This window comes from Ornithorhynchus anatinus, chromosome X1, assembly GCF_004115215.2.
Source record: "Ornithorhynchus anatinus isolate Pmale09 chromosome X1, mOrnAna1.pri.v4, whole genome shotgun sequence".
NCBI lineage: Eukaryota > Metazoa > Chordata > Mammalia > Monotremata > Ornithorhynchidae > Ornithorhynchus > Ornithorhynchus anatinus.
In genome coordinates this window covers 35400803-35427356 of record NC_041749.1, presented here as the reverse complement: position 1 = coordinate 35427356, position 26554 = coordinate 35400803, and the positions used below count along the sequence as shown (strand labels likewise).

General features: G+C 47.9%; 1 long non-coding RNA gene across 1 annotated transcript; it reads right to left on the bottom strand.

The window, feature by feature from the left end:
- Positions 1 to 19026: 19026 nt before the first annotated feature.
- LOC114806428 lies at positions 19027 to 24783 on the bottom strand. Its single transcript, XR_003754464.1, has 3 exons — positions 24717 to 24783; positions 22340 to 22513; positions 19027 to 19066 (listed from the first exon to the last, which is right to left on the bottom strand). It is a non-coding gene; the product is annotated as an uncharacterized LOC114806428 (long non-coding RNA).
- Positions 24784 to 26554: the final 1771 nt, after the last annotated feature.

Genomic DNA, 26554 nt, shown 5'->3' with positions numbered 1-26554 from the left:
CCAAAGAAGGGAGTGGTTAACAAGGTAGGGGAAAAAACCCCAGTTATTTTATATATAATGGAACTTAATAATAATTATTATTATTATGGTATTTGTTAAGTGCTGACTAGGTGCTAAGCACTCTAAGCGCCGGGGTGGAGAGAAGCATATTGATTTGGACAGTCCCTGTCCCACGTGGGGCTCACAGTCTCGATCCCCATTTTACAGATGAGCCAACTGAGGCACAGAGAAATGAAGTGACTTGCCCAAGGTCTCACAGCAGACAAGCGGCAGTGCCAGAATTAGAACCCAGGTCCTCCTGCCTCTCAAGATATCGCTATAACTAGGGAATGTGTTATCACAGAAGGGAGAGGGCTGTTAGCATCTCCCCTGATGGCAGCAGCCAGCCCCAAGGAAGCAAGACTAACCCACTGAAACCCATGATCCCCACACCTTCTGGAGGCCCTAAATCTGAGAGGCACGAGACCATAATTGTAATAATTGTGGTACAGTTATTTTGTTGTGTGACAAGCACTGTACTAAGCACTGGGGTAGATACAAGGTATTCAGGTTAGACACAATCTCTGTCCTAACCAGGGATCACATTCTAAAGAAATAGTCGTGGAATTTGTTAATCACTTACAATGCACCACTCATTCTGTGTGTCTGCTAATTCTATTGTACTTTCCAAAGTGCTCTGCACATAGTAAGTGCTCAATAGCATTGACCTACTAAGCGCTAGGGAATACGAGATAGATTAGACAGTCCCTGTCCAACATTGGGCTCCCCAACTAGGACAGGTACTGAATCCCCATTTTACAGAGGAGGAAACTGGGGCACAGAAAAGATGAGCGACTTGCCCAGAGTCCCACAGCAGATAAGTGGCAGAGTCGGGATTAGAACCCAGGTCCTTCTGAGTCCCTGGCCTGTGCTCTGACCACTAGGCCACCCTGCTTCTGCTCTTTGCCCCTAACTGCACATAGACAACAGCCTTAAGATACCTGGGGGGGGAGAGGGGGGAGGCTTGACCTTTAAAGTGATGGGAAATGTTATAGGGAGACAGACATGAAATGATTTACCTAGAGGAGAAAGAGAGGCTGGAAAAATGGCTTGGTGAGTAAATCGCTTGAATAGCAGAGTACACAAACCAATATATGTAAAAGTATTATGAGGTGGCTGAGTGCGTAAGTGTTGAGGTGATATAGGGGGGAAGATAATATCTAGAAAAGCAGCATGGCCGAGTGGAAAGAACTCAGACCTGAAATCTAGAAGACTGGGTTCTAATCCCGGCTCCACCATGTACCTGCTGTGTGACCTTGGGCAAGTCACTTAACTGTCAGTGACTCACTTCCCTCAGCTGCAAAATGGGAATTCATTTTGTTCTCCCACCTACTTAGACTGTGAGTCCCAGGTAGGATCTAATTATCTTGTATCTACCCCAGCACTGAATACAGTGCTTTATTTCTGTATTTTAAAGTCCGTCTCCCCCTCTAAACTTTGAGCTCTTGGGCAGGGAATGTGTCTGTTATATTGTGCTCTCCCAAGCGCTTGGTACAGTGTTTTGCACACAGTAAACACTCAAATACAACTGAATGAATGACCCATAATAAATGCTTAAATACAATTATTATTGATACTGGCATTATGATTACTATCATCATAAACTGGGAAGAAAAAATCACAAGGAATAAGTTAATTTTGAACCCTATTTCTGAATGAATGCTGTTTCCAATCCTTGTTTTCAAGATGGTAATTTCTCTGTCAGAATTAAAATTCCTTAGTGTCAGTGTCTTTTAATGATCAATTTCACCGGGTCAAATTCCTTCTAATGGATATTTCTCCTAAAAACTCAGCACATTTTTTCCAGTAAGGCCCTTACATGTTTTGCTTTCTATGCCAAATTTGGAATGAACTTTCCAAAGAAGCTCAATACGCCCAAAGCCTTTGCTAAACTTTTCCTTGCCTTTTGGAACAGTCAGGTTTGTATTTGCTGTGAATTCTGACACCTGAATTGATAGCTTCTGCCAATAATTTCGCCCCTTTATATGAAACTTTCTTCCCCTAAATTTTTTGTAAGTATAGTTTTCTTCAGTATCATGTCAGCTTCATACGTTTTAATCATCGCTTGTTCAAGTCTCCTATTCTATTCCTTTAGGGCAATACCCCAAATCAACAGGTCATTAATGTAATCTTTTTACCCCTTCCAATAGAATTGATTTAAGGGAAACTCCACAATGCAAGTGGAAGCCTTGCATACCAATAGCTTCAAAGAAGTATACTGGAAAAAACATCCGTTTTTCTAGATTCTAGAACCTTAAAGATAGAGATGAAAAGTACTTGGCCCCATTTCACCAAATCGAACAGTAGTGCTGTTGAGTGGTCCTTGTTTTCAAGAAGGCTACGATTTTGAGGGAGAGGCAGATGGACATAACTTGCGCGCAACGAAAATTACTCAAGAATTGCATATATTTCTATGGATAAGGGCCGAGGGTAGGCACCCTGAAGGTAGTTGGATTTTGGAGAGCTGTGGTCTGGCAGATTTGAAAGAGTTCTAGGCAGGGAGACTGGTGAGAGCAAGGTGGGTTGGAGATGTGAGCTTAGGGAGGTGAGCTTGGGATGGGACAAGTGGAAGGGAACTGGTATGTAAGATGGAAGTAGCTGATGGACGGGCTTGAAACTGACGATAAGGAGTTCCCATTTGATGTGGAGGGAAGTGGACAGCCATTGGAGGTTTCTGAGGAATGGAAAATATCGGTCAAGCAATGTTTACCAAGGCCAGAGAGCGAGGACGGTGATTCAAGTGGTGCAGCAGCACACCTGGACCCCGGGTGAACTATATTCAATCAACTGATCGATCAATCATCTTTGAGTGCCAAGTGCCTTGCACTGTATTGAACGCTTGGGTGAGTGTAATGGATGGAGGAGGAACAATCCTTGTCCACAAGAATTTGTAATCTAAAAGGGGAGGTAGTCAGCATAATTATGGATGAGGACCTGCATTCGAATCTCAACTCTTCCACTTGCCTGCTGCTTGATTGGGCAAATAACATTTATTCAATCGTATTTATTGAGCACTTACTGTGGCAGAGCACTGTACTAAGTGCTTGGAATGTACAATTTGGCAACAGAGACAATCCCTGCCCAACAACGGGCTCAGTTTCCTCAATTGTAAAATGGGGGTTCAATACCTGTTCTCCCTCTAATTAGATAGGTAGCCCCATGTAGGACCGGGACTATGGCCAACCTGATTATCTAGTATCTAATCCTGTGTTTACATAGTGCTTGGAACATCCTAAGTGCTTAATAAATACCACCATTATAAGAGGAAGTGCTGCTTAAATGGGCCAACTTCAAGAGCCTCAACTGAGGCAAGGACAATGGCCAACCTGATTATCCTGTATTGCCCCAGCACTTAGTACAGTGCCTGGCAGAGTAAGAGCTTAATAAGCACCACATTTAAAAAAAGGGAAAGACTAATGTCTCAGATATCTTTCTGCTTTGCAGGTGGTTCTCCTTGGGTAGCCCTTCTGGGCCTGCTATTCCATTTCCCTTTGTGTTTCAATGGCACGACAGTCAATCAGTGGTATTTATTGAGTGTTTTCTGTGTGCACAGCACTGTACTAAGCACTTGGGAGAGTACAACAGGCTGAGCAGACACATTCCCTGTCCATAATGAACTTTCTGTCTAGAGTCAACAGTCTATGTCAGCCACAGAAAAATTAGGAGAAGAACAAAGCCCATGCAGGAATGATTGTGCTGGCTTCAGGCCCTTGCAAAGAGCCCCAAATGGGAAGGCATTTCTTCATGACCAATAGCACATTCCAAACCATCCTGCTAAATTGGAGTGATCAGGCCAATCACCATCACTTCCTCCTCTAGACCCATCCCTCCTCTCTCCCTCCCCCACCCGCCCACAACCTCCTCCTCCTCACCCCCCACCAACCCAGCTGTTGCTCTGTTCCCTGGCTATTCTTCTATTCCTGCAGTGATATGCAGAGTGGATGCCGATCACCTCACATCATGCAAAATTCCAGCCTCTTCCCTGCACTCCTCCCATCTACAGGACCTACACATCCATCTGGGGCATTGTGGTAGGGACGGACCATTCATCCAATTTCCAATTCCCAGAGAAGCAGAGTTGCCTAATGGATAGAGCATAGGCCCCAGATTTGGAAGGAACTGGGTTTTAATCCCAACTCTGCCACTTGTCTCCTGTGTGACCTAGAGCATGTCATTTAACTTCTCTGTGCCTCAGTTACCTCATCTGTAAATTGGGGATTAAGAGTGTGAACCTCACGTGGGACATAGACAATGTCCAATCTGGTTATTTTTATCTACCCAGCACTTAGAACAGGGCTCAGCACATAGTAAGCTCGTTGTGGGCAAGGATTGTCTCTCTTATTGCTATATTGTACTTTCCCAAGTGCTTAGTATAGTGCTCTGCACTCAGTAACTGCTCAGTAAATATGATTGAATGAATAGTAAGTGCTTAACAAACACCATAAAATTAAAAAAAAAATACCCAAACCTGCTTCTCTCCAGCCTCCTTTATTAGCCAAATGTTTTCGTCTTCCCCGGAAACACTTTCTCTATCCAGTAGAGATGAGTTACTCCCATTTTCGAGGCTCAGGCCTTAGGTCTCTGCATGCTTTGCAGAATACCAAGAGGAGGGGTTGACAGAGAGAGAGTGAGTTTGAAACATAGTCCTCAGAGAGGGCCCATCTCGAAATTTTCCTCCGAAAGTTAAGAATGATAAAAAGCAATGAAGAACCTGCTGTTTATCCCACAAAAAAACAACGAGAAACTCAAAGTTTTTGAGGAAGCAGAGATCCAGCTGCCTCGCAAAGGTTTTGGCCAAAACGGCAGGCAGACAGAATGCATCTTGGATGTTATACGCTCATAAGCGCCCACAAAAATGGATTCTGGTGGCTTGGCGGGCCCGGAGCCACTGTGAAATCACTTCTTGAGGTGAAAGACAAACTGCCTGTGCTTGCTACTGCTATCAGCCTTTTCTGGGGAAGATATTTTGGACTGGGGCAAGCTCCTGAAAGATTTTGTTCTGGCTTTCTCCCGAGCAGTACCCAGTTTCTGCTGAAGGCAGCGGCTCCGGCTTGGTCTCGCTAAGCGCTCTGCCTTGGAGAAGGCGGTCTGGTAGGATGGTCAGTCCAAGGTTGAGACACACCCAGGTAGCTCGGGCCTTGTCATCAGTTGGTCGGTGGCTTTGTGGACTCCTGAGCTCAGCTGGAAATTGAGGGTCCTGTCTCTGGTCACCCTCCTTGAGAATGACCAGGAGAGAATCTCTCTGAGGCCGACCAATGTCAAGCAGCAAGTCATCCCGGACTTGCAAAACCTCCCCTAGCCTTCCTGCTGCCTCCGGTCCAAGTAGTGTCCATGATGGTCCCCTGTAGGCTTAGTCAATCAGTGGTATTTATTGAGCACTTACTTTGTGCAGAGAACTGTACTAAGTGCTTGGAAGAGTACAATATAACAATAAATGGATACATTCCCTGCCCATACCGAGCTTACAGTCTAAAGGGGAGACAGACATTGCTATAAATATCAGGTCTCACCCCGGCAAGTTCCCTTTTCTTCTGACAAGGCACCCGGACAGAGGTGCCAGCTTTTCACTTTGAGCTGGGGGGATGAAGATGAAGATGGGCCGGGGATTTTATGGGCGATGAGAACCAGGAGCTAGTAGACTAGAAAGCCATTATTTGGGGTCTTTTCATCTCTGCTTGGAAGCCGACAGATCTTTTCAGAGCTCTGCAATAAGCAAGGCTGGGAGTTCAGTTAAAAATTGGGCAGAGAATAGGACAAGGCCTCCCCATGGCCCATCTCTGCCTCCAGAACTCTTTGCCTTTTTCCCTTCCACCTGTCAAAGGCCTGGGGGCTTTGATGTACAGAATTGCCCCTTTGTCAATGCTTCCAGCAACCCCACTTGCACTCTCTCTTCCTCATCAAGGGCCCCTGTTCCCAGGGCTGGGGGCGGGGGGGAGGAGGAGGAGGAGGAGGCTTGGCTCCAGCCTCTTATCTCTCTCTCTCCTTGGATTCTGGGAGTAATCAACTGGTTAATACTGTTCCAGCTTGATACCAAAATACAAAACCACATGGATGTACCCGCTCTCCCATCACTGCCAACTACCAGATTTTGTCATTGTAAGGCAGCAGGATTGACAGGATGTCACGGTCACTCGTTTAAGGGAGAAACCACCATGCTGCCTGACCCACAGCCAGAAGACTGAGATTTGAGCTGGCACCGTCATGGCACCGCTATCATAAGCCACCAACAAAGAAGCTGAACATGGCCGAGTCCTGCCTCTGGCTACCAAACATGGCAAGCTGTCCAACTGAGTGGATTAGGCTCTTGACTCACACTCATTCTGATAGCTCAGATTTTAAGATTGAAAGGTCAGTACGCAAGGACCCTATATGTAACACGTCTACACACATTCTTGGATTTGCTAAGAGAAAACACCGAGACGCGTTCAACAAAATCATCAGGAGGCCAAGGATGATCAACACTGAGCATGGACCAAAGATGGGAACTCTCCTGGAAAAGAAATGTCTTTTCCTGTACACCAAATAGCCAGAGCAAGGTAACGACACCAGACACAGGAGGAGTGGTAATAATAATAACACTAATAATTGTGGTATTTGTAAGTGCTTACTATGTGCGAAGCACTCTTCTAAGCCCTGGGGTAGACACACGGTAATCAGGTGGTCCCACGTGGGGCTCACAGTCTTAATTCCCACTTTACAGATTGAGGTAACAGGCACAGAGAAGTGAAGTGGCTTGACCAAGGTCACCCAGCAGACGAGTGGCAGAGCAGGAATTAGAACCCAGGTCCTCCTGAAACCCAGGCCCGTGCTCTATCCACTAGGCCATGCTGCTTCCCAAATACTACTACTGGTAGTAATAGTAATAATATTTATTAAGTGCTTACTGGATGCAGGACACTGTACTAAGAGCTGGGAAAGAGTATATAGATAGAAATTAGTAATCAGCAGCCACTGCTGCGAAGGTTCAAGAATGTGGAACCTCCTAACTGACCAGCTGATGAAGAAATCCTTCCTGAAAGCCAACGTGGCTTTCACTCCGATAGCCGAACTCCTGACCTGATCGCCTTCCCTGGACAGATGCAGGAGAAATGCAGAGAGCAAAACCAGGACTAGTATGTGGCCTGCAGCTGCTTCTCCCTCAATCATATTTATTGAGCTCTTACTTTGTGCAGAGCACTGTATTAAGCACTTGGGAGAGTGCAAATAATAGAGTTGGTAGACACTGTCCCTGCCCACAGTGAGCTTTCAATCGAGAAGATGGGGAGACAGATATTAATAGAAATAAATTAGAGATATATAGTCTGGGGCTGGGGGGCAAATAAAAGGCACAAATCCAAGTAAAAGGGCAATGCAGAAGAGAGTGGAAGAAGAGGAAATGAGGACCTAATCCTATTTAATAATAATGATGGCATTTGTTAAACACTTACTATGTGCCAAGCACTGTTCTAAGCACGGGGGGGGCGGGGGGGGGGGGTTGGGGGGTGGTACAAGGTAATCAGGTTGCCCCACATGGGGCTCACCGTCTTAATTCCCATTTTACAGATGAGGGAACTGAGGCACAGAGAAGTTAAGTGACTTACCCAAAGTCACACAGCTGACAAGTGGTGGATCCTGGATTAGAACCCATGACCTCTGGCTCCCAAGCCCGGGCTCTTTCCATTGAGCCTCACTGCTTCTCTTGACTATCAGACTGTCAGTCTGTTCAGTGTGAAACTGTCAGTCCCATGGGGGGACAGGGACTGTGTCAATCAGGTTAACTTCCATCTATCCCAGTGCTTAGAACAGTGTTTGAATCATAGTAAGCACTTAAATACCATTATTACTATTACTATTCAAGTTTTTTGGCCAGTAAAATGCAGTAGTGTGTCTGTGGGCCATTCCCCGCTAATCCGACTGTCTGGAAAAGTTAAGAGGTCATTCCACATTGGAATGAGGGTCAGAATTCTGAACCGAGGCTGCATCTCGACACCCTTCATCCTCACAAATGAGAAGCAGTGTGGCTCGGTGGAAAGAGCCCGGGCTTGGGAGTCAGGGGTCATAGGTGGGGATTTGAGCTTTGTGACTGTCAGCTGTGTGACAAGTGGGCAAGTCACTTCACTTCTCTGTGCCTCGGTTACCTCATCTGTAAAATGGGGATGAAGACTGTGAGCCCCACGTGGGACAACCTGATTACCCTGTATCTCCCTCAGCGCTTAGAACAGTGCTCTGCACATAGTAAGTGCTTAATAAATACCAACATTATTATTATTATGTCAGGCAGAAGGGCATTTTGGCACCAAGGCTTTTCACCATAATGTTCAAGATCTTGTGAACCGAGTTGTTCAAAGGAAACTAATAGTAATATTTATTGTTTACCATGTGCAGGGCAGAGAAGCAGCTTTTTGGATACAGCGCGAGCCTGGGAGTCAGAAGGCTCTACTACTTGTCTGCTGTGTGACCTTGGGCAAGTCCCTTCACTCCTCCGGGCCTCAGTCACCCCATCTGTAAAACGGGGCCGGAGACCCAGCGTTCCACACAGGACAGGGACTGTATCCAACCCGATTTGCTCCTATCCACCCCAGCGCTTTAGTACCGCACCTGACACATAGCAAGCAGCAAGAGGAGGAGCATGGCTCAGTGGAAAGAGCCCAGGCTTGGAAGTCAGAGGCCATGAGTTCAAATCCCAGTTAAGCCGCTTGTCATCTGCGTGACTTTGGGCAAGTCACTTCACTTCTCTGGGCCTCAGTGACCTCATCTGGAAAATGGGGATGAAGACTGTGAGCCCCATGTGGGACAACCCGATCACCTTGTAACCTCTCCAGGGCTTAGAACAGTGCTTTGCACATAGTAAGCGCTTAACAAAAGCCATCATTAAGCGCTTAAATACCAGCATAATAATTATTACTACATGCTGGGGGAAGAGTATATAAATGAGAATCAGTATGATCCGCATCTGGGATTCCTGGATTTACAGTGACTTCCTGCCAAGACAAAGGTAGCGGAGATGCCCGGCCTTGAGCTACTATTTGCGGATGATTGCTCCCTAGTGGTCAGCACACTTTAAGACATTTAACTGCTGCCCCAAAGCTTCTCATGGTACCTCCACAGTCTAAAAAAGACCACACTTCCACCCAAAACCGATGTCTGCGTGACCTTGGGCAAGTCATTTAACTTGCCAGTCTCTCAGTTGCCTCATCTGTAAAACGGGGAGTCAATACCAGCACTCTCCCAGTAACCCTGTGAACCCCATATGGGACAGGAAGGGGGTCTGACCCGAATATGTTGTATATACCCCAGGGCGTAATATGTTGCTTGCCCATAGTAAGCACCTAACCGATACCACAATTTATTACTACTACTGGAACGGGGCAAATGAGAAGCAGCGTGGCCTCACGGAAAGAGCACGGGCCTGGGAGTGAGAAGATCTGGGTTCCAATCCTCATTCTGCCAATTGCTTGCTGGGTGACCTTGGGCTCAACGTCTCAGTCCCTCAGTTTCCTCACCTCTAAAATGGGGATTCAATATCTGTACTCCCTCCAACTTAGATTTATGAGTCCCATGTGGGAAAGGGACCATGTCCAACCTGATGCAACTGTAATTAGCCCAGGGTTTAGAACAATGCTTGACACACATTAACAAACATTTTTAAAATGTGCTCATCTTCTACAATGTCAAAAAGCAAAATACCAGAGAGAGATATGATTAATTTCCAGGCCCGAATTAATCTTTTTGCCCTAAATAGGCACTTGGCTATGCACTCGTTCAGCACGTTGATGCTCGCTCCCAGCCCCCCAATACTTATGTAAATAATCTTACATTCTATTTCCCCTACCACTAATCTATGTTAATGTCTGTCTCCCTCTGTGGACTCTAAGTTTCTCATGGGCAGGGATCACACCTATCAACTGTGCCGTACTGTGCTTTCCCAAGCACACAGTAAGGCTCAGTAAATATCATTCATTGGTTGATTAATTACCATGTATCATGTTAGTTATCAAAGCATTTATGTATACATCTTGTACTCTGACATCTCATAGTTGTAATATATTTCATGATCCATCTCCCCACTAGACTGGCAAGCTTCTTGTGGACAGGAATCATCTACCTACTATATTGTACTCTCCCTATCAATACAGTGTTCTACCACAGTAAGTGCTCAATACATACCACTGATTGACAATAAGTGTCCAGCTGGTATTTATTATAAACACATCCCTCAATTTACATGGAAAATACATTACTTCAATCGACTCTATTGAGCACTTACTCTGTGCAGAGCACTGTACTAAACACTTGGGAGAGTACAATAACAACAGAAGTAGCAGCCCATAACGTGTCAAATCTATGTTGCTAATATAAGTTGCATCCCTCGGGTTGTAATAATATGGAATGATTGTAACCCGGGATAGGTTTGAGGTGCGGATGGCATAGCGGCTAGAGCACGGGCCTGGGAATTAGAAGGTCTTGGGTTCTAATTCCGGCTCCGCCACTTCTCTGCTGTGTGGACTTGGGCAAGTCACTTCATTTCCTTGCTCCTCGCTTACCTCATCTGTAAAATGGGGATTGAGACTGAGCCCCATGTGGGACAGGGACCGCATCCAATTCAATTTGCTCGAATCCACCCCAGTGCTCAGTTTAGTGCCTGGCACATAGTAAGCGCTCAAATACCAAAGTTATGAGGTATTAATAAAATACCAGCTGGGTCCTGGGCTTGCATCAGTTGCGTGGTGGTCGCAACCTGGGGTAAGGTATCAAGCAGTACAGGCTGAATCTCTGGGTTATATGTACCAAGGGGCGGCTGTAACCTGGGATAGGGTTGTCCACGGGCCAGGGACTAAGTGGTTTATTAAAATACTTGGCAGGAATAAGAACCTCAGCCTAAGTTACGGGAATAGTGCACAACAGAGTTGTTCTTCATACTCAAAGATGACACCACTGACAGTGGAATTCATCTCTGGGGCTAAAATGGCCTAAGCAGGACCCACAGTGCCAACCGCAGAGGACACACACAAAAGCGGGCTTTTGTTGTGGTAGCAATAGGGTATATGAAGTGCTTTCTGTGTGCAAAGCACTGTTCAAAGTGCTCAGAGACCATGCAGGGGTGGGAATTAAACATAGTCCCGCATTGTGATGTTTTCTATATTTTTTCCAATCCCTGGTATTTTCTCTTTTGCCTTCCTGATCAATCATCAGTGGCATGTATTGACCACTGTACTAAGCACTTGCAAAGACATAATCCCTGCCCTTGAGGAGCTGCCCATCTAACAGGGCAGACAGATAGGAGGGAGAGGTGCTGAAAGAGTAGGGCCTGTAAATTGATATTTGAACAAGTGAGCAGTGATGCCCATTGGAGAGAGCACAGACCTGAGTATCAGAGGACCTGGGTTCCAATCCCAGCTCTGCCACTTTTCTGCTGTGTGTCATTGGGCAAATCACAAATTCCCTGTGACTCAGTTCCCTCATCTATAAAACAGAGATTAAGATTAAAAAGGACAGGGACTGTGTCCAACCCAATTATCTCAACTACCCCAGCACTTAGTGCAATATGCTGCTTCCCAATAGCATTTATTGAGTGCTTACTGTGTGCAGAGCACTGTACTGAGCACTCACACAGAGAAAAACCTCAGTAAATGTCATTACTGCTGCTACTAATTACTAACAAAGAAGCAGCATGGCCTAGTGGACAGAGTACGGGCCTGGGAATCAGAAGGACCTGCGTTCTAATCCCTGCTCTGCCGCTTGTCTGCTGTGAGACCCTGGGCAAGTCACTTCACTTCTCTGGGCCTCAGTTCCCTCATATGTAAAATGGGAATTTAGACTGTGAGCCCAATGTAGGCCATGGACTGTATCCAATCAGATTACCTTGTATCTACCCTAGGGCTTAGAACAGTGACTGGCACAGAGTAAGTGCTTAAATATCATTTTAAAAAAAAGGAAAGAGAGAGAAGCAGAGCAGAGAGACAGACAGTCCCCCCCAATCCCAACTCCTTTCCTCTCCTGGAGCCAGCCAGCCAGGGAGGAAATCCCAGGAGACATTCCAGATCCAAGAGGAGAAGTTCCAGGGTCTCCCCTGATCAGCTGGGATCCCCAAGTTGGCACTGCCCCTTGCTAAAAGAAGCAGGTCCTGATTACTGAGGTTTTGCTGGAAGCGAGCCCTGCAGCCAACAACAACAACAGTTTGGGGTGGGGAGGAGGGTGAAGAACAAAGAGAGGAAGAGAAGTAAGAGGAAGGAAGGGAAAGAGGCAGAGAGAGGAAGAGAGGAGGAGGAAAGAGAGGAGGGAAAGATATCTATCTTCTATGGCACTATGGCACATAGTAAGAGCTTAAATACCATAGAAAACAAAACAGGTGATTGAGGAGGGGGCCAATCCACCACATGCCATCACCATCCTCTGCCACCCTATGTCACTGGGCACTTCCATTTCTGCCCAACCAGTGAAGAATGGCCAGGAAGTGGGAGAGGGGAAATTTCGAAGCCTCCCCCTCTTCCTCCTGTCTCCTCCTCCTTGGCAGCCGCAGCAGCCTAAACATTGCCACAGCAGCTATTGCCACAGCAGCTGTCATCACCCTGACTGAACTTCCCTTCCCGGTCCAGGGCCCCGGAGGGTCAGGGCAGCCAGAAACATCATTCTGGTCCCATCGCCAACTCCTCAGAAGGGGCCGAGGCCGGGCCAGCTGGGGTGGTGACAGTGGCGCTGAGGCTGGAGCTTCCCCGAAAAGGGGAAAAGGGGGATCAGCCATAGGCAACTGTGGTTAGTTCATTATGGCATTTTACCTCATCTGTAAAATGGGGGTGAAGATTGTCAGTCCCATGTGGAGCATGATTCACTCATATCTACCCCAAAGCTTTGTACAATGTCTGGCACATGAGAAGCACTTAAATACCATTAAAAAAATTGGGGTGAGGCTAACCCTGTTGCACCAGAGAGCTGCATGGATCCATCTCTCAAGGGACCTTTCAGGCCAGGGGTTTCTCACCCCCAAACTCTCGAGTCAGATACTTCACTCTGCTGCCCTGATCATTTTTCTACAGAAATATTCAGGGCACATTTCCCCACTCTCAAGAACCGCCTGTGGTCACCCATCCACCTCCACATTGAACAGAACCTCTTCGCCATCGGCCTTAAAGCACTCACTCACCTTGCCTCCTCATACCTCACATGACTTCGCTCCTACTACAACCCAACCCGCACACTGTGTTCCTCTAATGCAACCTTCTCACTGTACCTCAATCTCATCTATCTCGCCTCCAACCTCTTGCTCATGTCCTGCCTCTGGTCTGGAATGCCCTTTCTCTTCATATCCAACAGATAATTACTCTCCCCACCTTCAAGGCCTTATTGAAGGCCTGTCTCTTCCCAGAGGCCTTAATATTAATAATTACAATAATAATAATGGCATTTAAGCACCTGTGTGCCAAGCACTCTTCTAACTGCTGGAGTAGATACAAGGTTATCAGGCTGTGCCACGTGGGGCTCCCAGTCATAATCCCCATTTTACTGATGAGGTAACTGAGGCACAGAGAAGCTGAGGCACACAGCAGACAAGTGGTAGAGCCAGGATTAGAACCCACATCCTCTGACTCCCAAGCCAGTGCTCTTTCCACTAAGCCACAATACCTTCCCTTAAGCCCTTTCTTCCTTTTCTTCAACTCCCTTCTGCATCACCCTGACTTGCTCCCTTTATTCACCCCCCCCCCCCCCCGACCTTATGTACTGAATCTATTTCTATTAATGTCTGTCTCCCCCCTTGACTATAATCTCATTGGGGGCAGGGAATGTGTCAGTTATAATATATTGTACTCTCCCAAAGTGCACAGTAAACACTCAGTAAATCCAATTGCCTGTGACTGACCCTGAGAGGCCTCCAAAATGCTGCTCCAAAAGACACTCTTAATCCAGCCTGGCCAGAGCCTTATCCAGGGCCACTGTGGCCCAGCCAGAGAGCCCGCCTGCTTGCCACACGGGCCACCGGAGGCAAACCAGCTCTGGCCAAGAGCCAGAGGCCGCAGCCAAAGAGACCTGGGGAGGAGAAAGAACAAGAGCGAGACCAGAGAAAGAAGAAAGGAATCATAGGGCCAGGTTTTTCCCAGAACCTTGCCAGGTTGCAGCGATTTTTGCTTCCACTTCTCGGGAGGCCAGATTCGGGTCAGGGTAGGGGGCCAGTTTTATACTGGTCTGTCTGGTTTTCAGCTGGTCTGTTCCCTGTAAGGTACAAATCCATCATTATGTCCAGTATTTATATTTTCAGCACTGAGTCTTCTTCCCTCCCACTTGGCTCCTGCTGCCACGTTCTGTGGTCCGGAGTTGGTGACTGTGTTTGGAAGGGCCTGACAGAGAAGCAGCTTGGCCTAGTAGAAAAAAGCACGGGCCTGGGAGTCAGAAGAACTGGGGTTCTAATCCCAGCTCTGTCGCTTGTCTGCCGTGTGACCTGAGACCTATCTACTGCAATACTTAGAACAGTGCTTGGAACCTAGTAAGCACTTAAATACCATCATCATGATTATGCATTCATTCAAGAGTATTTATTGAGAGCTTACTATATGCAGAGCACTGGACTAAGTGCTTGGAATGTACTACTTCACTTCTCTGTGCCTTTTACCTCAGTCGTAAATTGGGATTTAAGACCGTGAGCCCCATGTGGGACATGGACTGTGTCCAACCTGATTAGCTTCTACCTACCCCAGCACTTAGAGTGCCTGGCATATAGTAAGCACTTAAATATGAAGAAAAAAAAAGAAAAGGGAAGTAGCAGCTCTGGAACAGTTGACTCCAGGCTCTGGGTTTGTTCAGGATTAGGCCAATTTCTGCAAAAAAGGAGTGTGCATGACAGTGGTGTTTATTCAGCACTTACTACATACCAAGCACTGTGCTAAGGGCTAGGGAAGACAGAAGGTTATCAGATCGGACACAGTCCCCCCCCCCCCCCTCCCCCCCCAGCCGCTCCCACACCATCTAAGAGGGAGAAAGACACCATCACGTTAAACCATCTGCTGGAGGAATAGATGTGATGCCAAGAGCATCTTGGGTGCCATCCCTGGTCACCCTAATTCAGAGTCTGTCAGCAGGCAACTTAACCCAGGATGAGGTGGCCCTAGGGGGAAGCCCAGGCCAGGGTCAGAGGAGCACCTCCAAGTCCCGTCCGCCTCAGGAGTCCACCAAACGGGGCTGCAGGTGAGGCCTTAGCCAGAGCCGCCATGTCATGCCCTCTGCCCCAGGGGTGTCCCAGTGGAAAGGAGTCAGGGTGCCCGGAGTAAGAGACCAGCCTGCCAGCTGGTATCCCTTCCCTGATGGCCTGACACAACCTGCCACTGCTCCAGGGACCTCAAGGCTTATTCCAAGGGGTAAAAACCAGGGCATTGGCTTTCATTCCCAAAGGCCCCACTGAGGACTGGAAGTCCTGCTGGACAGTGTTCATAACCCATCCATCTAGTAGTAGTGACACCAACGTTTACCTGTGTGAAGCTCTAATATCCCTAACATATTGCATTTGTGATTTATTATATCCATTATTTTATTCATAATTTAATACCCATCCCTCCCTTTAAGCTCCCTGTGGGCAGGGTATGTCTACCAACTCCGTTATACTGGATTCTCCCAGGCGCTTAGTACAGCTCTCTTAGTACAGTGCTCTCTGCACACAGTAAGCACTCAATGCAATTGAAATGAATGCTCTGTACACAGTGACCGCTCATTAGATATGGTGGATCGATTGATTGAGCTACATGCTGACCGGAACTTACAGGGGCCAACTCAGACGTAGCCTGTGGCCCATGGGAAGCGTCCTATCGGTTAGAGCAAAGAGCAAGGTAAATTCGGCAATGGCAACTTAATCTTTGGGTCCAGGCAGAGTCGTCCCTGCTACCACTCGTCCCACTTTTCTAGTTGCTTCCAGTTCGCCAATCTCCTCCTTCCGTCGGTCGTATTTATTGAGCGCTTTCTGTGGGCAAAGCACTGGACTAAGCACTTGGGAGAGACCAATGTAAGACATATTCCCGGCCCACAGTGAGCTTACAGTCTAGAGGGGGAAGACAGACACTCCCCCACGCTCCTGCTGGGGCTGGACGCAGATCTACAGTGGCAAGAGAGCAGGATGGAAGCAAGGGAGAGCCTGAGGCCACAGAGCCACCTGGAGAGCCCAGCCCCACTGGATTGCAAACGATGTACACAAACATGCCGTTCTGAAGCAACCCTACAATAACAAGCCAGTGTGGGCAGTCGGCACACCCCACTCTAAGAGTGTTGTCAGCCCTCGCCCTCCCCCACCGCCCCCAGCTCCACACCCAATGCCAAGGTCACGCTATTTTCAGTGGAGCCTGATGAGTGCAGTTCGTTTCAGCGGCGGGGCAAGAGCTTCTGCTGGATAAATACGCTCTAGGCAACCCTAGCCAGCGCGGAGCAGCCGCGCTTCCTTATATGCCGAACACAAAACCATCACATAAAAATCGGACACAACTGCCAATCCTGGTTTTAAAATAAGCAACCCTAAAATTACCTCTCTGGACTGGCGGATGCAGCACCTCTGGGTCCCAGATCGGGGGGCAGCAGGACAGTCAAGTTGCAGTATGGGCCGGGCAGAGCGGTCCTGTGGGGAACGGGCCTGGCTACGGCCTCCTGGATGACCGGGACCGTAGACAGGGCCGACCCGAACAGCCCTCTGGGCTTTCCAGGAGCCAGGAATCAATCAACCAACCGATGGTATTTATTGAGGGCTGACTGTGGGCAGAGCACTGTGCTAAGCACTTGGGAGAGTGCAATATAACAGAGTTGGTAGTCAATCAATCGTATTTATTGAATGCTTACTGTATGCAGAACATTTTATTTAGCGCTAGGTAGGGTACACTATAATAGACAAATTTCCCATCCACAGTGAGCTTACAGTCAAGGGGAGGGGCCCAGTCTGGTCTGTAAATTCAGACAGTGAGAAATCTAGGTGCTAACTGAAGGTACGAGGGACCCTGGTAGAGGGGCCAATTTTCCATTTTAAGAGAGGGCTGAAGGGAATGAACCATGCAGAAATAGGACTGAGTGATGTAGAATGACTTCAAAAAGCTAACATTCTAGAAAGAAAGAGAAGCAGAGTGGCCTAGTAGAAAGAGCACCGGCCTGGGAGTCAGGAAATTTGGGTTCTAATCCCAGCTCCACTGGTTGTCTGCTGTGTGACCTTAGGCAAGTCACTTCACTTCTCTGAGACTCGATTTCCTCATCTGCAAAATGGGGATTGGATACCTGTTCTCCCTCTCCCTTAGAATGTGAGCCCCAGCTGGGACAGGAACTGTGTCTGATCCGATTGCATTTTCTACTCTAGTGCTTGCCTCAGTGCTTGATACCACATAAGTGCTTAACAAATAGTACAATCATGATCTGATTTGTACCCCAGTACTTAGTACAGTGCTTGGCACATAGTAAGTGCTTAATACCGCCCTTATTCATATTATTATTGTTGTTTGTCCCCATCCAGGACCTCTTGGGTCTGGCCAGAGCTGTCAGAATGAAGACCTTGATAGCTGAACCCCATCCTTGGGGAGACTCACTCCAACACCCCTCTCCCGCACCCAGAACTTGGCAGCTGGTCTTGGGCACTGGCAGGTTAGGTGGATCAGATAGTCTGCTGACCGAAGGAAGCAGCGGGCCTAGTGGGTAATGCATGGGCCAGGGAATCAGAAGGACCTGGGTTTTAATCGCAGCTCCTCCACTTTTTTTGCTGTGACCTTAAGCAAGTCACTTCTCTGTGCCTCAGTTACCTCATCTGTAAAGTAGGATTAAGACTGTGAGCTTTATGTGGGACAGGGACCGTGTCCAACCTAGTTATCTTATATCTACCCAGCTCTTAGAACAATGCCTGACACATAGTAATCAATACCACTATTATTACGGACAAGGGGATTCTGGACATGTGCACTTAATTGAAACCAGGCACCTTCCCCCACTGGGTTCACTGGGGCCTAGGGGAGGGGCAGATTTGCTCAGTAAGCCAGAGTGGTAAAGGGTTAATCTTAGAAAGGCCCTGCCTTCAGAGCCCCAGCCACATACTGCCTGCTCAGGGCACAGCTCCTGAGGAAGGGAACAGAGAAACCATGTTTCAGATGCAAATCGGGTCCTCCCTAGGTCAGCTTGGGGCAGGCGCTTGCTCTGGGCTGAAATTTTCCTGGAGAAAATTCCAGTTTTTGTCCAGAGCTCCCAGCAGGGACCGCCTGGTGCAGGCAGGATCAGTGATTCTGGAGTCCTGCGTCCCCCTTGCCTCCGAGGGCCCCCTCCCCACAAACCCGAAGGCCAGGCGCTAGCATAGCCACCTGATTGACACACTGGATTGGGCCTTGGTGCCCCATCCTTGACCCTCAACCACTCTGCCACCCTGGAGGCCCCCCGAGGACCAGGGCCGCTTCGGACAGTATGTGAGTGAGGCCTCAGGCGGTGCCACTGGGTTGGGGGGCTCTGGTGGGCGTGGTGAGAGGGGAAGGGGGCACGGCCCCGTCTGTTAAGGATTTACAGCACCCGCCTTCGGAAGCCGTGTCTGAAGGAATACAAATGGCTCAGTAGCAAGGCTGGCATTCAGGGGTCCCCCGTGAGGAAATACTTTAGCTTTAGGGATTCAGATGGGGTTCTGCATGATGTCATGTTACACTGCATGCCCTCACAGTGAGACATAATGACATCACACAGATCAGGTGGAGGCAGATCTTTACCTACTTTAGAGGAGGCAAAGTGTCTGAATCCAGCCCCGCTCAGGCCAATGTCCATAGTCCAGGCTGGCCACAAAAAGGGCGATGGGGGTGAAAAGGCATCCTCAGCCTCATCAGGGACAGCAGTTCCCTGGGCCGGCAGACTCTGGCCAATCGGGAGGCTGCAGGAGGCCTGGATGATCACACGGGGGCCAGCAAAAGTGAAGGCAGTTAAGCCTTCATGAATAGAGAAGTTGCGTTACCTAGTGGCTAGAGCAAGGCCCTGGGAGTCAAAAAGGACCTGGGCTCTAATCCTGGCTCCGTCACTTGCCTGCCGTGGGATCTTGGGCAAGTCGCTTCAATTCTCCGTGTCTCAGTTACCTCATCTGTAAAATGAGGATTTAAGACTTGTGAGCCCCACGTGGGACACGGACAGGGTCCAACCTGATCGGCTTACATCTACCCCGATGCTTAGTACAGTGCCTGGCACAGACTGAGCTCTTAAATACAACACACACAAAAACAGTTTTACTCCTCCTTTAGTCAGCAGGCCGCTGCATCTGTTTTCCTCCTCAGGGCCATTAAGACACAGGTAGATTCTTTGAGATTTTCAAAAGCCAGGCCACGTGACCCATGAGGGTGAGGTTTCTCCTGAGCCGCGGCCAGGAGTCTTTGGCCCCCCAGGACAAAGACAGCTAGGGCAGGTCCAGCTTGTCTACTGGACGCTATCTCTTCCGCAAAGCAGCACCCAGCCCCACCTCCTTCTCCCCTGCTCTTTCCCCTCCCTCCATCGGTCCGTCCCTCCCAAGGCAGCCAGAGGAATAAAGTACCATTGTATTTGGTGCTGGGCAGTAGCCATCTTCTCGGCCCTGAGTGGCCAGAGCTGAGGGGTGTGCCTGGCCGAGGGGCAGGCCGCGGAGGGGGCATGGGAGGATGCCCAACTGTTGGCTGCAGTCTAGCATGTCACCTCCTTCCTAGGCTGGGAGAGTCCAGCAGCTGGAGCTCGCTGGGTCAGAGAGGCAGTGGGGGCCAGGCCAGACGGGACTGTTGGTCCTGCCAGTCTTTCCCTGAGAAGCCCGTGCTCACTGCATCTCCCTCCTCTGGGGAGAGGATCGTGAGGGGGGCCTTGGGAGCAGGTGGAGGCTGGGGGCTCAACAGCCTCCCGGGGGCAGCTGGGCTGGAGTCAGACCAGAAGGCAAAGAGGCTGGGCCTCAACAACCTGCCTCTCTTTAAAAGAAGTCTCTCTCCCCAGAGAGGGGATTTGTGTGCTCTTGATAAATGGTATTTGAGTGCTTACTATGTGTAGAGCACTGTACTAAGCGCTTGGGGGAGTACAGTACCACAGAATTAGCAGGCATGTTTCCCATCCATAATGAGTTTACAGTCTAGAGGGGAAGAGGATACATGGTACTGCATGTACAGGAACAATGTTCCAGGCACTTGGGAGAGTGCAAAGGAAGATGACCATGTGAACCCTGCCCAAAGGTAGTTTACCAACTAGTTTACCATCTCTGACTTTAGTGGCAATCCCCAAGGAAACCTTTTTCTATCTTCTCAGCAGATCTCTCTGGCTCCTAATGAGACACTGGAATAGTAATTTACTAAAGGACATCTCAATCATTGGGATTTACTGAGCACTTACAATGTGCAAAACACTGTAATAAGTGTTTAGATGAGTAGCACAGAATTAGCAGATGGGTTCCCTGCCCACAATAAGCTTACGGTCTAGAGGTGGAGACAGACATTAATATAAGTAATTTATAATGTATAATTTAAAGATAGGTACATAAGGACTGTACAATGGCTATCAGTGGCTAAAGGTCACAGAACCAGACACAGACGGGAGAACGAGCTGGGGATAAGAGGGCTTAATCGGGGAAGGCCTCTTGATGAACAGGAAGCCAGTGGGGAATGGCTCTGGCCTCCGGATGAGACTCTCTGGGGCCAAAGGAAAGTGGGTCAGAAGCAGGTGGAGGAGCTGGGACCTTGGGAGGGTCGGAGAGAGAGAATCAGTGTGCAAAGCCAGGAAGCAACCCATGTTCCAGCCCCCGGTCCCAGAAACAGCCCTAACTCTCCCCTCACTCCCTTGCCTTCCCCTCCCTCACTGGGAAGGAAAAGGCTGTAATTCCACACTGGGTTTTCTGGTGACATCAGAAACCACACAAGCCACAAGCTGAAGCCACCAGAATCCCCAAGATGGAATTACACACTTTTTTCATAATCCAGGCAGCTTTGGTCATTTGCGTTTGGGTATGATCTCAGAGGAATGACTAATTTTTAACCCTGTTTTTGGGTTGGGCTAGTTGACCCCAATCCCCTTCCCCCCGGCCTCTGCAGAGGTGGTTTATACCTGCCCTAACCCAGGTTCTCTCTTCTACCATCCCTAAGGTTAACACCTCTGTTCCTCCTTGCCCCAAGAGCCCCTGCTGACATCTTGCCTCGGAGCTCTTCCCTTCCATCCTCACCCTCCAGGTGCAATCCACAGGATGCCCGCTTCCAACTGGAAGTCTCTTTGGGTGGCTTTCTCTCCCCCTTACCTCACTGTGGTCAAAGATCATGACTACCAACTCTATTATACTGTACTCTCCCAAGAGCTTAGTCCAGTGGTCTGCACACAATAAGTGCTCAAATATCATTGATCAAAGGATCAATTGGGTGAGGCTCCAAGGAGACTTCAATCCTTCCTATTCTTGTAAGCTCACTGTGGGCAGGCAATGTATCTGTTGGTTGTATTGTACTCTCCCCCAAGCGCTTAATACAGTCATCTGCACACAGTAAGCGCTCAGTACGATTGAATGAAGACTGTTGGCACAGCAGGAGCAAGATAAAGTTCCTGAGCTTCCAGGATTGTCCATTTTGGGTTTCACTTTTAGCCCACCCCTAGCTCCAGGGCCCTGCTAGTTGGGCAGGTCAGGACCCATTGGATCCCGGGGCCCAGGGCAGAGGGAGTGGTGGCACCTCCAGATATCATCTGGAAGAGGCAGGAAAGGTTTGGGAGCAACAAAACAGATTAGTCAGAGACAGAGTGGGCAGCTCACCCACCTGCTTCCATTCCCCATCTCCATCCACTGCCACTCAAGCCTGGCTGTAGCACCTGCTACTGCATGCCATCATGGCTGAACTGCCCCTTCCCAGCCTTTCCTTGTAGTTCACAGCACAGTCAGCCCAGCTCTGGCATGGTTTCAGGCCAACCAGCCTGGAATAGTTTTTATGCAACCTAGTATGATTCCCATCATCCAGCCTGGCATGGTTCTGATTACTATAATATGATCATGGTGTTGTCACCCTTGTCGAGATTCTGTCCCGCCACCCTGAAGGCCACTGGGAAGAACTCATTAGTGCCTCGCTCTGGGGCTGGGATGAGGGGGTTGGAGAGAACCCAATTGCCGTGGCACAAACAGCAGCGGGGCGTGGTGAGGCTTACCACGCTTCTCTTTCTCATCCTGCCATCATTCTTGGCCATTCTCTGGATCCTCTGATACCCCAGAAACACTTCAGGCTGCCCATACTTAAAATAGGTCAGGCTGGTCATACCACAATCCCACCACAATGACTATTTTTAAAGCTTTTGTAATTAATTTTTCTGAGAAATTAGTTGTGGTAGTTATAAAAACTCTGCTGGAATATATGCCTTAAGAAATCATGGAAGAGAAGCCTACCTGAGGAAGTTCACAGGCTGTTTTGCCAGCTTTGCTTCCATCCCAGCAGACATAGGTCTAGCAGGCTCATTGCCATTTTTGTCATGAATCTAGACACCAGCAAAAGTTTTCAAAAAACTGATTCTCATCCTGTTGGCAACTTAGCTTCCGATGGCTGTGGAAATTCAGGGTGTCCTGAAAAAGCAAAGGAAGAAATTAGTGAGGAATCCCGTCTCCTCTCAATCACAATGATCTCCTCCAAGAAGCCTTCCCTTACTAAGCCCTCCTCTCCTCCTACTCCCTTCATTCTCCCTCCCATCCCCCAGAGCACATACATCTATATCTGTAGTTTTTTTTATATTACTGCCCATCTCCCCATCTAGACTGTGAGCAGGAAATATCCGTTCATTGTTGTAGTATTGTGTTCTTCCAAGTGCTTAGTACAGTGCTTGGCAAACAGTAAGTGCTCAATAAATGTGATTGAATGAACAAATCTCATGGTGGAAAGATTTTTGAAAAGTCACATCCCACGATGGGCCCAGAACCATTGAGAGAACTGAATGCTAAGAAGGACAGAAAGGTAGAAGATGGGACCCAAGGGTTTAATACAGTGCTCAATTCATACCCTTCATTGATTAAAATAGCAGCTTATTACCACCAAAACACTTCTTCACCCAACAGGTGGTATACATGACATTTATTCCACAAAAGTTTAACCACTTAAGTAAAAATATCAGCAGCTTCGTGGAGGGGGAGCTGCATAAATTTATAGATGAACAGCCCCCCGTGGGTTACCAGAGGAAAGGTTAAGTTGGAGAAGGGAAAATTATGGGTTGTTGGATGGTTCATCCCTAACCACAAGCATGGATGTCCAAGAGGACAATGCTCACGTGATTCTTCTCAGTATCCAACCTCTTTAATAGGCCTAAAAGCAGAAGTGACCAAAGGGAAAGGAAGTGGGGAGAGGGACAGAGAAGGGGAGAAAGGAAAAGGTCACTCCTACCCTCTTTGCCACTCCATGATTAGTCAAGAGAATTTTCTGAGAGCCCCCTAGGTGCAGAGCACGGTCTGAAGTTTGAGAAAGTACAATAAAATTAGAAGGATCTTACAATCTAACAGAGAGGCAGGAAACAACCAGACTTACAAAACAAGAATAGAACCAAAAAGTATGGAAAATGAAGAAAGATGTCCCACAACTAGGTTGTTTGATCAAGGACCCACTGCTATAGGTCTCTCAGTCAATCTAGTATATTAGTGCTTATAATATTATTAATAATTAATATATAATAAGCATATTCCCCTTCTTAAACAACTCCAGTGGTTGCCTATCGACCTCCGCTCCAAACAAAAACTCCTCACTCTAGGCTTCGAGGCTCTCCATCACCTTGCCCCTTCCTACCTCTCCTCCCTTCTCTCTTTCTACCGCCCACCCCGCACGCTCCGCTCCTCTGCCGCCCACCTCCTCACCGTCCCTCGGTCTCGCCTATCCCGCCGTCGACCCCTGGGTCACGTCCTCCCGCGGTCCTGGAACGCCCTCCCTCCTCACCTCCGCCAAACTGATTCTCTTTCCCTCTTCAAAACCTTACTTAAAAATCACCTCCTCCAAAAGGCGTTCCCAGACTGAGCTCCTCTTCCCCCTCTACTCCCTCTGCCATCCCCCCTTTACCTCTCCGCAGCTAAAGCCTCATCTTCCCCTTTTCCCTCTGCTCCTCCACCTCTCCCTTCCCCTCCCCACAGCACTGTACTCGTCCGCTCAACTGTATATATTTTCGTTACCCTATTTATTTTGTTAATGAATTGTACATCGCCTTGATTCTATTTAGTTGCCATCGGTTTTTACGAGATGTTCTTCCCCTTGACGCTGTTTAGTGCCATTGTTCTTGTCTGTCCGTCTCCCCCGATTAGACTGTAAGCCCGTCAAACGGCAGGGACTGTCTCTATCTGTTGCCGACTTGTTCATCCCAAGCGCTTAGTACGGTGCTCTGCACATAGTAAGCGCTCAATAAATACTATTGAATGAATGAATATTAGTGCTTATTGTGTACACAGCACTTTACTAAGCACTTGAAAGAGTACAATAACAACAACATTGATCAACATTTTCCCTACTCCCAGTGAATTTACAGTCTAGAGCCTCCACTCTCCTGTTAAGGGAGGCATGGCTGACTCTTTTGGGTTTTTTTCAGAGACTCAGAGATGAAACCCATCCTTGGATTTTAGGACTACCCCACTGCAAGCAAATCACTTTAGTCCTGGTGTCTCAATTGCAGACAGAATACTGGGCCAAAGAGATGACAGATTAATCCAGGACATTGCTTCCTTTAAGCTTTTATTTATTAGACTCAAGGTCAGTAGATTTAATTAACAAATACTCTACCACTTTACCCAAATCACCTACCTTATAGATGCCAGAACTAATCCCAGACTGGTCTCTAAAGGTACACCCCCTAAACACAGCCCCCCCCAGCACACCTCACTTTGTATCACACTCTTCCAAGCACTTACTGGAGAAGGAAACCTCCCCCTAAGCGTTCATTAAATACTACTGATTGATTGCGAGCCTGTGGGTGGGGCTGTTGATCCAGCTGTGCTCCACCTGAAAGTAGTTTGGTTGTAATCCCAATCTTCCACGGGCTCCCTGCAGCAGGGCTGTGGAAGGATGGATTCCTGGCATATTGTGCTTCTATACCTGGTTGCCCATTGCTTGTTTGCTTTGTTCCTATATCGTCCCACAAGTCAATATTAACCAAACTGGTGGTGATTCCTGGATCTTCCTTTTTGTCCTTTTCACAGTGGGCATGACCTTCGCTCTTTCTCGGTTCTCGGGGACTTCTGCCTTTCACAGCTTCATAAAATAAGAACAAGAGAAGCAATAGGATTTGCCAATCCCTTCAGGACTCTCATAGTATTTGCCAATACTCCAGGCCTCTGGGTAATAATAATAGTAATCCTAATAATAATAATTGTGGTATTTGTTTCTTCTTCAAATGCTGTCGAATTATTTCCGACCCAAAGCTAGTCCAGGGACGTGCCCTCTTCAGAAGGTTCTATCTTCTGTCCTTAGGTCATTCTGGTATGTGTATCCGTAGAGTTTTCTTGGTAAAGATACAGAAGTATCTTCATGCAGCAAAAACTCGAGCCTCTGCCGTTGTCTTTGATCAACAATGTTTTGATTATTTGATCAATCGCCTTTGACTCTTTCTCATGCTGTTGCTGCCCAGCACAGGTGGATCATTTTTGTCTGATGCTTTGGCTTAGACCTTTCCAATATGTATGGCCCTCTAGGGCATAGCTCTAAGCTTCTAAACTCTAAGCTCTAAACTTCATCAGCAAATGAAAACTCTCCTGCCACAAAAAGGCACTGATTCATAGGAGAGGGTATTTGTTTAGCGCTTACAATATGCCAAGCCTATACTACCCAGTGGGGTAGATCCAGGATAATCAATCAATCATAATCACATAATCATACCTGTAATCAATATGATCAATCTATCAGTGGTATTTACTGAGAATTTACCATTTGTGGAGCACTGTTCTAGGCACTTGAGAGAGTACAATATGATCCCTGCCCACAAGGAACTTATAGCTTAGAAGACAATCTTGTCAAAGACCCTGTCCCCTATGGGGCTAACACACATACAACAGGAGCATGATACACATCGCCTACCCATGAGGAGCTTACCCTCGAAGTGGGGAGACACAGCAAAATATCTGCAGATGAGATCATCAGTATAATAAATTGATCAGACAGTCATGCCTAGGTTCATAAGCATGGAAAAAGGGTATGGATCAACAAATAGGTAAGTGCTAGGAGTTGCTGATGGCTTGACGTGACTTGGGCTTTGGGAGGTAATCAAAGTAGGCTTGTTGGAGGAGGTGGGTTTTGAGGAGGGCTTTAGCTGTTGGGGAAGCTAAGGTCTAATGGATTAAGGTGATTGAGAGAGTTCCAGGCCTAATGGAAAGAGCACAGGCCTGGAATTCGGAGGATCTGAGTTCTAATCCTAATTTTGCCATTTACCTGCTGCGTGACCTTGAGCAAGTCACTTAACTTTTCAGGGTCTCAGTTTCCTCATCCGTAAAATGGTGATTCACTACCTGTTTTCCTTCCCTCTTAGCCTGTGAGCCCTATGTGGGACAGGGATTTGTCTGACCTGACTGTCTTATAGCTAACCCACTGCTTGGTACAGCGCCTGGCACATAGTAAGTGTTTACTAAAAACCACAATTATGATTATCA